This window comes from Mustela putorius, unplaced genomic scaffold, assembly GCF_011764305.1.
Source record: "Mustela putorius furo isolate JIRA1106 unplaced genomic scaffold, ASM1176430v1.1 tig00000592_pilon_pilon_pilon, whole genome shotgun sequence".
NCBI lineage: Eukaryota > Metazoa > Chordata > Mammalia > Carnivora > Mustelidae > Mustela > Mustela putorius.
In genome coordinates this window covers 260194-274282 of record NW_025421426.1, presented here as the reverse complement: position 1 = coordinate 274282, position 14089 = coordinate 260194, and positions in this window count along the sequence as shown.

Here is a 14089-nt window from a genome sequence, read left to right as displayed (position 1 = left end):
CTCTGCCAGTGGGAAGAGTGCATGGAGAGCATGGCAGTTCCAGAATATCTTTCACTGGGCTTGCTGGCGCTCAGTTTGGCCAAAGTGCAGGGTTTCTGGATGTGATAATTCAATGAAAACTTAACCTGAAGTGGAGGGAGAGGATATCTTGAGGTCCGCACCGTGAGCTACAACGGTCGCCTTATAACCGAGGAGGAAAGGAAGGTTCAGGAGGGGTAAGTGGCTTACTTACACTCCTCCAAAGGACTAGCAGCAGGTGACACTGTTCTGGGAGAGCTCAGGACCTCCACCCTCTCTTCTCCCTTCACGTGTGGGCGCGTGTGCTGCAAATGGCGCAAGCAAGAAAGGAGGTGCTTTAATGCCCATTTATTGACTGTGGGACAAACACTGGTTAAAAGACTCACAAGGAGAACAGAAGCACCATCTTCCCTTTGGAGCTTCTGCCGCAATACATCGTGCACCAAAGAGTCAGAGGGAAGGATGAAGAGAGGGGTGCAGACAGCGTGGGCGACGTCAGGTCATCCTGGGTTCTAGCTTTGTGACAGCTTTTAAGCCAGATGGCACCTCTGCCCTAAGTAACGCAGATATTAGCTTCTAACAGCAATAATGACCATGAGCATTTATTGAGAGTTTATTCTGTTCCTGACTGTGAGTCACACAGCAAAATCCCAGTCCATGATAGATTTAAATGGAAAAATAGTCTGATCAAATAGCAAGCAAATGCAAGCAGATAGAGGGGAAAGGAATATTGCTTTCTCTTCACTCCGAGACGCTGTCAACTGTAGGAACATCAGAGCCAGTGAATTGATTAACGGCTTTGGTGGAGAGTCAAACAGCCCAAAATTCAAAGCCTGTTTCCTCTACTAACTAGCTATAGGGTCTTGGGTAAGACATGTTGTCCTTTATCCATCTGTCCATCCAACCATCCACTCATCTCTCTACTCAACAAATATGAATAGAACACCTACTAACCACTAGGCATTTGAGAACTGATACCAGCAGAGTTCCTTGTGTCTGTGTTAAACCATATAGGGACCAATCAAATGAACAGAGTTGCTTGCTTCAGGAAACATTTGCTCCTGGCTGATAAGACTGTCAACTAACTCAACAGCTTCCTAACCAAGAACTTTTTCTGCAAAGGGCCCATGGTCAGCAGAACAGTGACCCCCACCAATGTCTAGATCCTAATCCCTAGAACTTGTGAATACGATTTGCTTCACTGCAAAAGGGACTTTGTGGATATGATTCAATTAAGAATCATAAGCCAGGAAGATTATCCTGAATTCTCTGGGTGGGCCCAGTATCTTCACAAGGGTCCTTAAAAGGGAAGTAGGGAGGCGGGAGAAGAATGTGAGAACATAGTGTACAGAGATTTGACCAGCCATTGCTGGCTTTGCTGTTGGAGGAAGGGGACACGAGCAAGGAACTGCAGGTACTTCTAGAAGCTAGAAAAGGCAAAGACCCAGATTCTCCCTAGAGTCTCCTGAAGGAACATAGCCCTGCCTTCCTCATGGTCCAGTAGGCACATTTTGGCCTTTTGGACTCTAGAACCATAAGGTAATACATTTGTGTTGCTTCAAACCACCAATCCTGTAGTCTTTTGTTATAGCGGCAATAAGAACCTCATACAAAGTCAATAGAAAATCTTTTCAGCTTTGTGGGTTACATTCTCTTTCAGGGCTTCTTGACTCTGCCATTGTTGGTAAGCGAATGAACATGGCTGTATTTGGCCCATGGGCTGAAGTATGTCGACTCCTGTACTCACATATGCAATAGGGGTTTATAATAGTAGCAACTTTGAAATGTTCTTTTGTGGGCATTAAATGAAATAATGCATAAGAAGGTTTCAGCAGTGCCCGAGAAATAATGAGCACCCAATGAATGTTTATTATTATTATGTTTTTATCAGTGTTATTGTAGCAGTGATACGAGGAGGAGCATACTAGATTTTTCTGGCAGCCCACCCAACAGAACCCGTAAGGATAGGCCAGGAACCATTTATCTGTCAGGTTTCTCTGGTGACGGCTCTTCTCTGGCACTTTGTAGACACCCACATAAGGGAAAAACAGCTTGGGGTGGAAGAACAAACAGGAAGAATTGTCTTTACCTGAAAATGACAACCTGGAACAGATACGACGAAAAACAAGTGTCTTCAAGTCACGGGATCATCCTGGCTTTGAGTGGCATAGGGCTGTCCTGTTGCTGTTCTCCCATCCCAGCACTGACGTATTTTATTACTAATTGCTTCTTCAAACCTCATCGATGATCTTTTGCACTTTCTGCAAAGAAATGTTGAAAGCTTTTAATGAAGAAATTAATTATGTATAGTCTTGAATGCAAATTAGACTAATTAATTGCAGCATTGATACTCTCTCCTGGCACAAAATATGAGAACTGGCATTATACATATTTATAAGGTACAGTACATTTTGACAGATGCCTACAGATTGTGATGAAAAGGTGGTCAAGGTGTCTGAAAGGATGGCTTCTCTCTGACAGATAAATATGGTTGCATTTCGTGAGAAGTTTGGTTTGGTTGTCAACAATAGCGACTTTGGAATGTTGAGACGAGAAAATTTGGGGGCATAAAATGGATTTTCTCCAAACTGGAAAACATGAGTGGAGGTGAAGTGATGGGAAGCAGGATACATGCTTCCTGTGAATTCTTGGTTCCTATAGTGCGATTCTTGGAGAATTCCTATTCTTGGAAATTCTCCAAGAATGGGAGATTTCCATGTCTTCAGTTTCCGTGATGGCTGGATGCTTGAGTGGCATTTTGCCTCTTTTCAACTTGTCTCTTTTCAACTGTATTTCATTCCATGCATGAGAGTAGAGAGTGGACATCTGTGTGACTATCATTTGGCCACTGAGTGTTCTGCCTCACAGAAATTTGTGCTAAATAAAGACTCCACGAGAAGGAAAAAAATGGCCACAATATTTTACGGCTTCTCCCATGAAGAAACAAAGTTTATTTGTCCATCCTTTGGATCTTGGGTTAGCCACATGACTTGCCAATGGGACTTCAGCAAACATGATGCAAACAGAAGACTGAGAAGTGCTTCTGTACTGGGTTTGCCATTCCCTGCTCCCTCTAGAATCCCTACTGCTGCCATGAGAACAAGCACCTGAGGACAGGCCCAGCCATCTCGGACATGATCCCAGACACGTGAGGGCCATTCTAGACTAGCCAAGCTGCTGCCAAGTTGACCCAGACCAGAAGACTTCTCAGCTGACCAAAAGAATCATGAAAAGTTTTAAAGACATGTTTGCTGTTTCATACTACTAAGTATGGAACCATTTATTATGCAGTGAAGGCTGACTGTAACAAGTTAGCACCAATATTTCAAGTCCTTTCCTCCTACATTTGGGGGAGGTGGATATTAAGTTCCTTGTATTCATCCCTAGGAAGCTTCCACAGTTAAAGACCAGTCTTTGGGGGGAGACAGACAGTTAAGAGGTAAGTGAGTCAACATTGCATTACAAATTGAAGATGAGTTGGACAAAGAGCAAGGGAAGAGTCTACCAGTGGACATTGTACTGGGAGATATTCTGGTGGGGCTCTGTCTAATTCCATGAGCCCCTTACAAGTAAAGAGATTTCTCTGGTTTGATTAAACTTGATTTGTGGAGGAGAGGGCTTGTCTCTTCCCTTCAAAGGTACAACTTGACAAGGCCACAGTATCTGTAGGAAAGGATGGGCAGCCCTCTGTGAAAACAGCAAGGAAGAGTGATGGGGAGAAAGTCTGTCCCAAGCAGTGAGGGTTTCACAAAGTTTCCTCCTGCAGTGTGAAGTGGTGGTGGGCACACACGGGAGCTGGCCAGGAAACCAAAGGCAGGAATACCTTTGAAGATGGGATCCTGTGGGGGCCAGACAATGAGGAAAACTCACAGAGGGACTGTGGCTAAGATAACAAAAGGCAATTCACACTTGGCTTCCCTCTCTGGGCAGCAACAGGGAGTGGTGGGGACTATGGCAAACCTGAGCACAGACATCCGTGTACTGCAGAGCTGTGCCATTTCCACACGGCCAACAATCGAAGCCGGACCCTCTTTGATGGGGGAGTTGCTGTGCTGACCTGGGCTTCATGGGGTGTGAGCAGTGCCGCTGGCCTCTGCCCACGGGATGCCAGTAGCAGTCTCCCCCCAGCTGTGACAACCAAAAATGTTTCCAGATCCCCAACCAAGAAACCCTGGTCCACAGGGAGCAGCCACCACGCGGCTTCAACTAGTTGCCTTGTGGGAATGCAAGCCCTATGGCAACTAGTTTCCACTCTTCAAAACTTCTTTCCATTTTTATTACTGGCAAATAATTCATGTTTTTAAAAAAGTGCCAGCCAAGGCTAGTACCCTGTGGGAGAGACAAAAGCCCAGTTTGAGTCAATAATAGTCTATTACGATCACTGAGGCAAGAAATTGTAGATGTGACTCTAGGTGGATTTGTCCTCATGTTCCCCAAAGGAGCTGCTTTATGGAACCTTCCATCACATAGCAGCTCGTCCATTATTTGTTGAACGAGTGAACAAAAGAATTTGACAGTTTATTATGCTAATCCTGTATGTCCCTCTCTCTCCACCCCTAGTTTTTATTTGACACGCACCCCCTGATCTCTCCGATTTCTCAAACCCACTTCTCTCCCTTTCTTGTCCCTCCAGGGATTGAAGAGTTCAAAAAATCATCCAGACTCACAAACCAGATTCCTCATGGCCACCAGCCTCTGCCAGCGCCTCGTTTGAAACCAGCCCTTCCAGAAACACGCAGAAGAGCCACACATGCTCACCCTCCCATTTCCTTTTTAGAGAAAGAAAAAAATGCTAGGCCATGTGTGGGAAAATGCTGTTAGCTTTGTGGTGGTCAGAACGGCGAGTTTATGTTGAAAATGTTCTGCTCTGGATAAAAGTAAATAAAACAAAACCTTGTTCCTTAGAATTAACATCAGTGTTTATTTTTCACACCGCTGACATCTCGGACAGCCCCCTCCTCTCTTTCCCTGCCCCCCCCCCCCCGCCACCAAGGCTCCTGGTAATGGGCAGAGTGGGGGTGGGGGTTGGGTCTTCTTTGCACACCTCCCTTCCTCCCCTCTCCTCTCTTCATCCTTGGGTGTTTTTGACAGCCTCTGTCTCTTGTTTAGAGGTTTAGTGAAAATCTGCAGACTCAGGGATTCTGATCTCCAGAGTCAGTTTCTGGCGGGCACCCCACGTCCCCCACACTGGGATGCAAGTTGACAGCCAGCCTTAGGATCTGCGTGCAGTGACCAGCCAAGCCACAGAGGGATGCCGACCAGAACAGAGAGGAGAACACCGGGAGAGCTCACTTTGTCTGGGGCTGGCTCTGAGCCTGCGCCTGGTGACCCTGCGTAGGCTAGCGTGTGATCCTCATGCCCCTCCAGGGCCTGTCCTGCCTCTTTGGGGTCACCTCATCTCCTACTACTCCTCTTCAGCCATCTTGGCTTGCCTTCTGTTGGCAAAATTTTCTGTAAAGAACAGAAGGGAAATTTTAGGTTTTGTGGTTTTAGCACGGAACCCCTTCAGTCCCAGGCAAAATGGGGTGGCAGGTCACCCCACGTTGCAGGCTGTGTCTGGTCTCCGGGGCAGCGATGCAGCTCTGCCCCTTGTAATGCCACAGCAGCCAGGGAAAAGATGCAAATGAATGGGCGTGGCTGTGTGCCAATAAAACTTTATTCATAAAAATCAAGCAATCATCCAGGTGCTCTGAGGTGCCAAGGTCCCTCCCTCCTGGGGGCCTTTGCACTTGCACCGCCACTCCTCTGTCATGTAAGGCATCTGTATGCCACCCGTCCGTGCTCAGCCGTCACCTCCTCAGAGCCCTTCACTGGCCATCAGTGTTCCCACAGCCAGCCTCTGGCTGCTGGCTACTGAGAGACCACTGTCACCTCCTACTCTAGGACATTCTCAGCCAAAGGGGGGGTCCTCCCCTGGGAGTTCCTGCTCTGCCACCCCAACCATGACCCTGCCTGGATAGCCGCGGTGGCTGATGCAGGGCTCGGGGGGGGGGGGGCCCTTGCACTCCGGGCACCCCTGAGACGGGGCTGGGGCCACAGCCTTGCTCCACTCCTACCTCCTCCAAGCCCCTTCTTCCTCCATGAGCCCAGACCATCTCTGTCCCCATCTCGGGCCCTGCTTCTGAGGGACCCCGGCCGACTCTCCTTCTCTCCCCTATGTGCACACCGTCACATCTTGCTGTCTCACTGTCTTTGGGGCTCCACACTCTTCCAAGGGACCTGCACGTTTGTGGGCTTGTTTATTGTCCGTCTGCCCCGAACTGTGAAGGCCCTGAGGCCAGGCTGTCTTGTATCCTGCTGGAACAGCCCAGACGCCCAGCTCTCCTCCAGAGCTTGTGTGTGAGCGACTGACGACCAGTCTCCCACAGGTGACGGCACAGGCCTCAGGAGCTTGCTCAAGATCTCATCTGGTGACAAGCGTGGGGAGGGGGTCCTGGATTCTGCTCTATCACCAGCATGGCGACTTGGGACAAATTACTTGCTCTCTGGGTGCACACCCCAAGCCACCGGTGTGCACCATGAGCTGCCCAGATAGCTTTACCTGCAGTCTCGTGTGCATAGGGAGCTGCGTGCTTTGAAAAGGAGCCTCCTGGAGTCCCACGATTTGGTTCTGACCCCCAGAAGCCGGCAGAGGACCCAGAGCTAGAGAAGAGGGGATGATTCCCATCTGCACTTTCCTGGGGCTCAGCGTTTTTTTCTGATCACAGGTGTGTGACCTGGGCAGGCCCATAGGGCTCCACACTGAGTAGGACTGTGCGTCTGGTACTTTCTGAACGAGGGCCCTACCAATTCTTCGCTGGCCCTGCGTATAGGCTTTGCCAGATCTAGTTCTGGACGCCCCGTGCTCAGTCCTCCTGATGCTGTGAAGGGTGTGATTATCCCCATTCTTCATGGGAGGAAACTCGGGTCCAAGGGCACCAAGGGATCCATGGCCAGGTCACACGCCAGGAGGCGGCAGGCCAGTCCCCCTCAGAGCCTCACAGCTGCCCTAAGCCCCTCGCGTACTCTCTTGAGCCCATTTCTCCGAGTGCATCCAGGAATGATGCCCAGCCACCAGCTTCTTGCCTGTGGCCCGCTGAGATGGAGCTCAACTGCTGGCCTCCACGACTGATCGTCATAATAAACTTGTGTTGTTTTAAGCTACTCTGTTTGTGGCAACGTCTTACAGCAGCACTGGGAACTAACACCCGTAGGGTAGAATCACATATGTTGGAGACCCGTGAAGAAGCCAACCTAGCTCGAGGTAAGCAGCGGGTCCAAGAGAGGGGGCCCGTGGTCCTTCGATCCATAAGGTTCAAAAACGAAACCCCAACAACTGTCGGTGTAAGTCCCCAAGAATTTCTTGCTGAGGGTACCCCTAGCATCACCTCCTTTCCTGGTGGGGAGCTCAGACGAGCTGAGAGGCATCCAAGGGACTGGGGATCCTGTTCCCGAACTTCACCTTCTGTAGCCCGCCTGGACCACCAGCAAGATGAGGGATCTTAATTATTGTGGAAATGAAGTCAAATCCAAATAAAAACCTTTTCCCTTCTTTTCTTTTTCTTTAAGATTTTATTTATTTATTTGGTGGAGAGAGAGAGAGGGTGCATGAGCATGGCGGGGAAGGAAGGAGCAGAGGGAGAATAGAGAAGGAGAGGAAGGAAATCTCGAGCAGAGTCTCTGCTGAGCAGGGAGCCCAACGTGGGGCTCAATACCAGGCGCCCTTCCCTTCTTTTTTTCCCCCGGTGAAAAACTAATGTATCTACAGAAAGTAGTCAAGTGCTACAACAGACAAGTGCAAATGCTGTGAAACAGACAAGTGCAAATGCCATGAAACTTTTTCTGTAGGAGGCCAGAGAGATGACCCGGAAGGGCAGCTCTGGTCAGGATTCACTGAGTGAATACACAAACACAGTTTTATTTAGGAAAACAGACAATCGGCAGGATCTGGCCTGAGGGGCTGAGTCTTGCCACTCCCTGCTTTAGACAATAATGTATTTTAGAAACACACTCAGCCTCTCCACAAGATTACTCAGGAGTCCTCAATTATTTCGATAATTTTGCCATCCCTGAAACAGAGCAAAAATGTTCATCTCTTTCCCTTTGTCTGGGTCCAGCCCTGGGTCAGCTTCCTGTGTATTGTTCCAGAAGATTCTAGGCATATATGAGGAGCTGTAGCCTCAACCTTCCTTCTTCAGTAACATGCATGGAGACAAGACCTCACACGGGTTTGTGGGAGACTGTTCGGAAAGTGCTCGGAGATCTCTCTGACGCCCAGCACGTGCTCAGTGCTGGGTGGTTGGGGTACGCTGCTGTGCCCTCCCCAAATTGGGCGATCAGGACTCATTAAAGGAGAAATTAGTGGGGACAAGCCCAGACTGGAGACGGGTCCCAGCTCCGCCACCCACTCACTGTGTGGCTTTGGGTAAGTTACTAAACTCTTCTGAGATTCTGAATCTTTGGAAATGGGGTGCTAAGTGTAGCTGTTAGTTGTCGTGAGGGTTCAGCATAGAGTTGCCAAATAAAATACAGGATAAAGGCCAGTTAAATTTGGATTTCTGACCAATGCTGAATACATTTTTTTGGAGAGACAAGTCCCAGATGATGCATTTTTGTTTGCTTCCGCTGTCAGCCCTGGCTCAGAAGGACAATTAACATGGAGCCTCTGGCTGGGGGCCTGGCATATAAAGGGGGCTCAAAAAAAGGTAAGTACTTCTGCATGTTAGCTGCCCGGTGGGGTTGGGAGGACGGAGCGGAGTGAGATACGTCAAGATGAAGGCCATTTCAGGCCAGCCGTGGTCCTGTCAACTATCCTTTTTCTTATTTTTTTTAAAGATTTTATTTATTTATTTGAGAGAGACGGGGAGGGAGAGAGCGCACGGCTCAGGGAACTGCGGGGGGGGGGGGGCTGGGCGGGAGTAGGGAGAGATGGAAGGGGGGGGGGAAGGGAAGGAGAGAAGCAAGGGGGAGGCAATCAGGAAGGAGGGGTGAGGGGGCAGAGCAAGAGGGAGAAGCAGGCTCCCTACTGAACAGGGAGTCCTCATGCGGGCTGCATCCCAGGACCCCAAGGTCATGACCCAAGCTGAAGGCAGAGCCACCTGATGCCCCTTTATTCTTATTTTTATTAACTCCCCAACGTCCGGAATCCACTGGTGCAAAGCCGAGCAAACAAGATTCCCTGGCTCTAGTTCTCCTCCCTTTTTGTTGGAAGCCTCTCTCCTGCTTCTGGGGGGACCATGACCTATTTCTGGCAGGGGAGCACCCGTCGGCTGGGTAAGAGGTCAGCCCGACTCAACTCTCCCTGCTTTGGTGGTTTGGCCCCAAGCACCTGGAGAAGGCACCAAAGGTACAGCAGCTCCGAAAACTCTTTTCCCCGTGGCCTCACCTCCATTTAGTGTGATCAATCTCTCTCCTCCTCATGCTCTTCCGGATCCTCTCTTCCCACAAACCCGCGCTCCCCAGAAGCCCCCCTCCCCGGATCCCCCCTTCTGTCTCCCTGTCCCCCCCCCCCCAGCACCTGACGCCTGACGCCTGTTTTCCATTTGTCAGTCTTCCACCTTGGTTTACTTTCTTTCGCTACTTTTCCCCCATTACGATTTCATTTAATTTACAGACTTCTAAATAAAAAAGACAGGCACACAATTCTCAAAGTCAAAATTTCTCAAAATTAACAACGAAAGCTCTCCTTTCCGCCTTCCCCAACCCCTCTCCAGAGCCCCAGAACAAGCTCATTTGCATTCTGTCTGGGCTTGCCGCTAGCGGCCACATGGTCACCTAGCGAACTAAACTGCCCTCCATTCCGCTTCTGTCTTAAAGACGGTCCCCTCACTTCCTTTCATGGAAGGTCTCATCTTGTTCCCCCACATGCCTTCCCTCCCCTCATTCTTCAGCTTTAACCATGTTTGGCTAAGAATGGTCCCCGTGTGTCCATGACCATGACTTTCTAAGTACTGGCCAGCCACAGCAATCACACGCTGGAGCACACTTGGCTATAACCTTGGGTGCAAGGGTGCCTTGGTGGTCCTTGCGGGGCTTCCGGGGGCCAAGCCAGTAGCAGACGCTCAGTGCTCAGCCCGGGACCACACCCTCATGGAAGGCTGTGGACATCTACGTTAGCTGTCACTTCTGATGTTGTGCACACAACCCCAGAGCCCTCACAGGGTTGGCAAGAAGACAAGCTTTTAAACGCTTATGTCTCATGCCTTGTGGCTCAGACCATTCCCTACTCTGCCTGTAGGGTACCACAAAGTGTTATTTTTATAGATCCCACAATTATCTCATACATAATGCAATTATATCACATTGTAACTTGAGTGTTAAGAGAATGGCTTTGTTGCATGTGGAGGAGAGGAGAGACTTTTCCTCTACCCTTTTAGGTTCTGTATCTGGGGCCTGAGAATTAAATTGACAATGACAGATGAATAAGAAAGACATGAACATTTTTATCTGATGTTACTATTTTTTTTAAAGATTTTATTCATTTATTTGAGGGGGGGCGCAAACACAGGGGGTGCAGAGGGAGAGGGAAAAGCAGGTTCTCTGCTGAGCAGGGAGCCTGATGCAGGATTTGATCCTAGGACCCTGGAGTCATGACTGAGCTGAAGGCAGAAGCTTAACCAACTGAGCCACCCAGGCATCCCTAATGTTACTATTTGGCGTTACTAAATGGAGACTGAAAGAAACGGAAAAGCCTCAGGACTTAGTGTACTATTTTAACAAGGAGCAATAAATTGTAGAGACGTGATGAGACAAAGGAAAAGCGGTTTGGGGTAGAGGCAGAAATACATGGAGAAGCTAATGAAAGATAAAAGCTATCCGAGTAGGTTTGTTTGAACAGATTGATCTCAGTGTTGATTCCCCATCTCTGGTGATAAGAACCCTCTCCTCCTCCAGGAACAAGGAGCGTATCTTTTCTGTCGGAGACCCGCAGCCCGATCTTAGGTGGGAAGGAGGAAGTCGGAGAGCTCTTCCTGCACCTTTTCCTTCTCAGCTGCCTTCAGCTCAAAAGAGTCAACATGCCAGAAAGGCGTATTCTGGGGCAACATGTTCTAATCCCTTTAAATTGTGAACATCAAAAATATGCCACAGTTTTTGTTATCGTATTTCTTTTTTTAAAAAGATTTTATTGATTATGTGTTTTAGAGAGAGCATGAGGCAGGGAGGGGCCAGGAGCAGAGGGGAGGGGAGGGCTGGGGACAGAATCCCACGCAGCCTCCCTGCTGAGCGGGGAGCCGGACTCGGGGCTCCATCTCATGACCCTGAGACCATGACCTGAGCTAAAACCAGGAGTCAGATACTTAACTGACTGAGACACTCAGATGCCCCTGTTATCATATTTCTTAATATACTGGAAGCCTCAGAAAATGAATGAGATTTGGTCCATCTCTGCCTCTGAGAAGTCTCTGAGAGTCCTGGAACCCCAGAAAGATTCTGAGGGCATGTACATTTCAGGGAGAGGGTCTGGCTCCTGTGGGATTCTCAGAGGTCCTGTCTAGTCCTGTCCCTGTGACTTCACCTGTCCAAGGTCATGGGCTGTCAGTGGTGGGTCTGGCTGTTCGACCCAGATCCTGCTTCCTTACCCTCGGAGTCATCGTGGGAATGGCCAAGGGGGCCAGGCTAGCTTCACATATGTCCACAACCTTGGTGGTTTAAAGCAACAGGAATGGATTATCTTATTTCTTGCGTGTCGGAAGTCCAGAACAGGTCTCATAAGACTACAATCCAAGTGTCCCCAGGGATGCGCTCCCTCTGGAGTCTCCAGGAGAGAACCGCTTTCCTTGCCTTTTCTGGCCTCCGGAGCTGCGTTGCTTGGTTCATGGACCCTTGGTCCATCTTCAAGCCAGCAAGGCACCATCTTGCTTCCGGGTCAAACTGCCTTCTGCGTCATCAGACCCCTCCGCTCTTCTCCAGTAAGGACATTTGTGATTGCATAGAGGCCTATGGGGTTAACTCAGGATAACACTCTCTTCTCAAGATCTTTAAGTCCATTACCTCTGCAACGGTTCCTTCTGCTCCATAAGGTCTCAGGGATTTGGGAGCCATTACTCAGCCGGCCACATTGACACCCACAGGCGTGTCTGCCACAGGCTGAATGCTCCCTTCAGGAGAGTTCGGAAAGGGTGACTGTAGCCGTGGGTGTCTTGTCTCCTAGAGAAGGCAGTGCACCCTCCTCGAGAACCAAGCCAATAGCTTCAAAATCTCTCCGGCAAGACTGGGTGAACCACACTTGCAGGTTTGAAAGCTCCAGGGGAAAGGCTGATTTTGCCCCAGCCGCCCCCTCTGCCATCAGCCCCGGCACAGGGAGGAACCTTCCAGTCCTCCCCTCTGTTAAGAGGCTGGAGAGGGCCAGAGACTGGTAGGCTATGGAGGTGGGCCCCTGGAGATGACAACAGCCAGTACTAAACTCAGTGAATCCAGCTGGGTGCAGAGTGGTCTTACCACCCCGATCCTCAGTTATCTGCTCTGTAAAATGGGAACAATCACATGCCAGACACAGACAATTGCTGCTCAGAGGCCTAAGCCACATAGAAAACACCGGGCAGAGTGGCTGGTATGTGATGAACTTGTGGCAAGCCTTCCCCCGTCAATGAACTGGCAGCTCCATGACCCAGTGGTTGGAGGCACAGTCCTTGTGTCCAGCTCTTATGCATGCTCCCGCCTCACATCCAACCCACTGGAAACCACATGGGCTCTGCCCTGAACGAATGCCCTTCACAGATACTCTCCTTGTCCGAATGGCCATTGCCTCCCTGCTGGATTCTTGCCAGAGCCCTTTACCAGTCTTGCTGTGTCCCCTGCCCTCTTGTCACTCCTTGCGCATAGGACAGCAGACGGATTCCTTTTTAAGACTCAAATCTGGGGCGCCTGGGTGGCTCAGTGGGGTAAGCCTCTGCCTTCGGCTCAGGTCATGATCTCAGGGTCCTGGGATTGAGTCCCACGTAGGGCTCTCTGCTCGGCAGGGAGCCTGTTTCCTCCTCTCTCTCTCTGCCTGCCTCTCTGCCTATTTGTGATCTCTGTCAAATAAATAAATAAAATCTTAAAAAGAAAAAAAAGACTCAAATCTGATCATGCCCTTTCTTTGCTCAGAGCCTTCCAGTGGTCCCCTAGTTTCAAAATGAATTAAGTCAGCACTGTTACCATGGCCTACAGGACCCGTGGGATCCAGCCTCCAGAATGTTCTCTGACCTCCCCCACAATCCTCTCTCCATCTTCCTCTGTGCTGTAACCACGCTGGCCTCCCGGCCACTTCTCCCACACACTCAGCCTGTTCTTGCCCCAGGGCGTTTGCACTGCCCCTTCGCTCTGCCTTAAGTGCCCTTCCTTCCGATGACCACGTACCCAGTAATCGGGCCTCCCTCATGCCTCCATGCCTTAGGTGTCACCTTTGCGGGAGGTCTTCCCTGGTCCAACTACATAGAAGAACAAAACCGTTATATTTGTATCAACACCTGATACTGATACATGATTTTTTTGTTTTTTTAAATGTCTGTCTCCCAGGCTGTCTTCATGTCCCAGCTCTGTGAAGACAGGGACTGTATCTGTTTTGCCTCGGGCTGTGTTCCTAACATCTAGACACAGAGTCCAGGCTCACTAAATATTTGCTGGATCTGCAGAATTTACTGACGACTGGATGAGAAGGGTGCCAGGCAGCGTTCTGAGGACGGCTCGCCCAACCTCTGCTTTCGCTGGCCCTGTGCTTTCCACCACCCCCTTCCTGTCCACACACATTTAGCAGATGAGGAAACCGAGTCTCAGAAACCCCAAGCAGCTTTGCTCAGTACGGTTGAGCCAGGGCTGAACCCCGGGCAGTGAGGTCGCCGCGCTCAGTCCCTCACTCCCTTGCAGGGCGCTGTCCACTCGGGCAGCCGCGGTGCTGGCCCCATGTGCCTCTTGAGCCCATGAAACACGGCCCGTCCGAATTGAGATGGTCTGTGAGTGTAAAACTGATTTCAAAGGCTTGGTACCAAAAAGGGAAAGTAAAATATACCATTAATAAGTTTTTATATTGGGGACATGTTGAAATGATAATATTTTGGATATATTGGATTAAATAAAGTACATTATTCAAATTAATTTCACCTGGCTCTTTTTG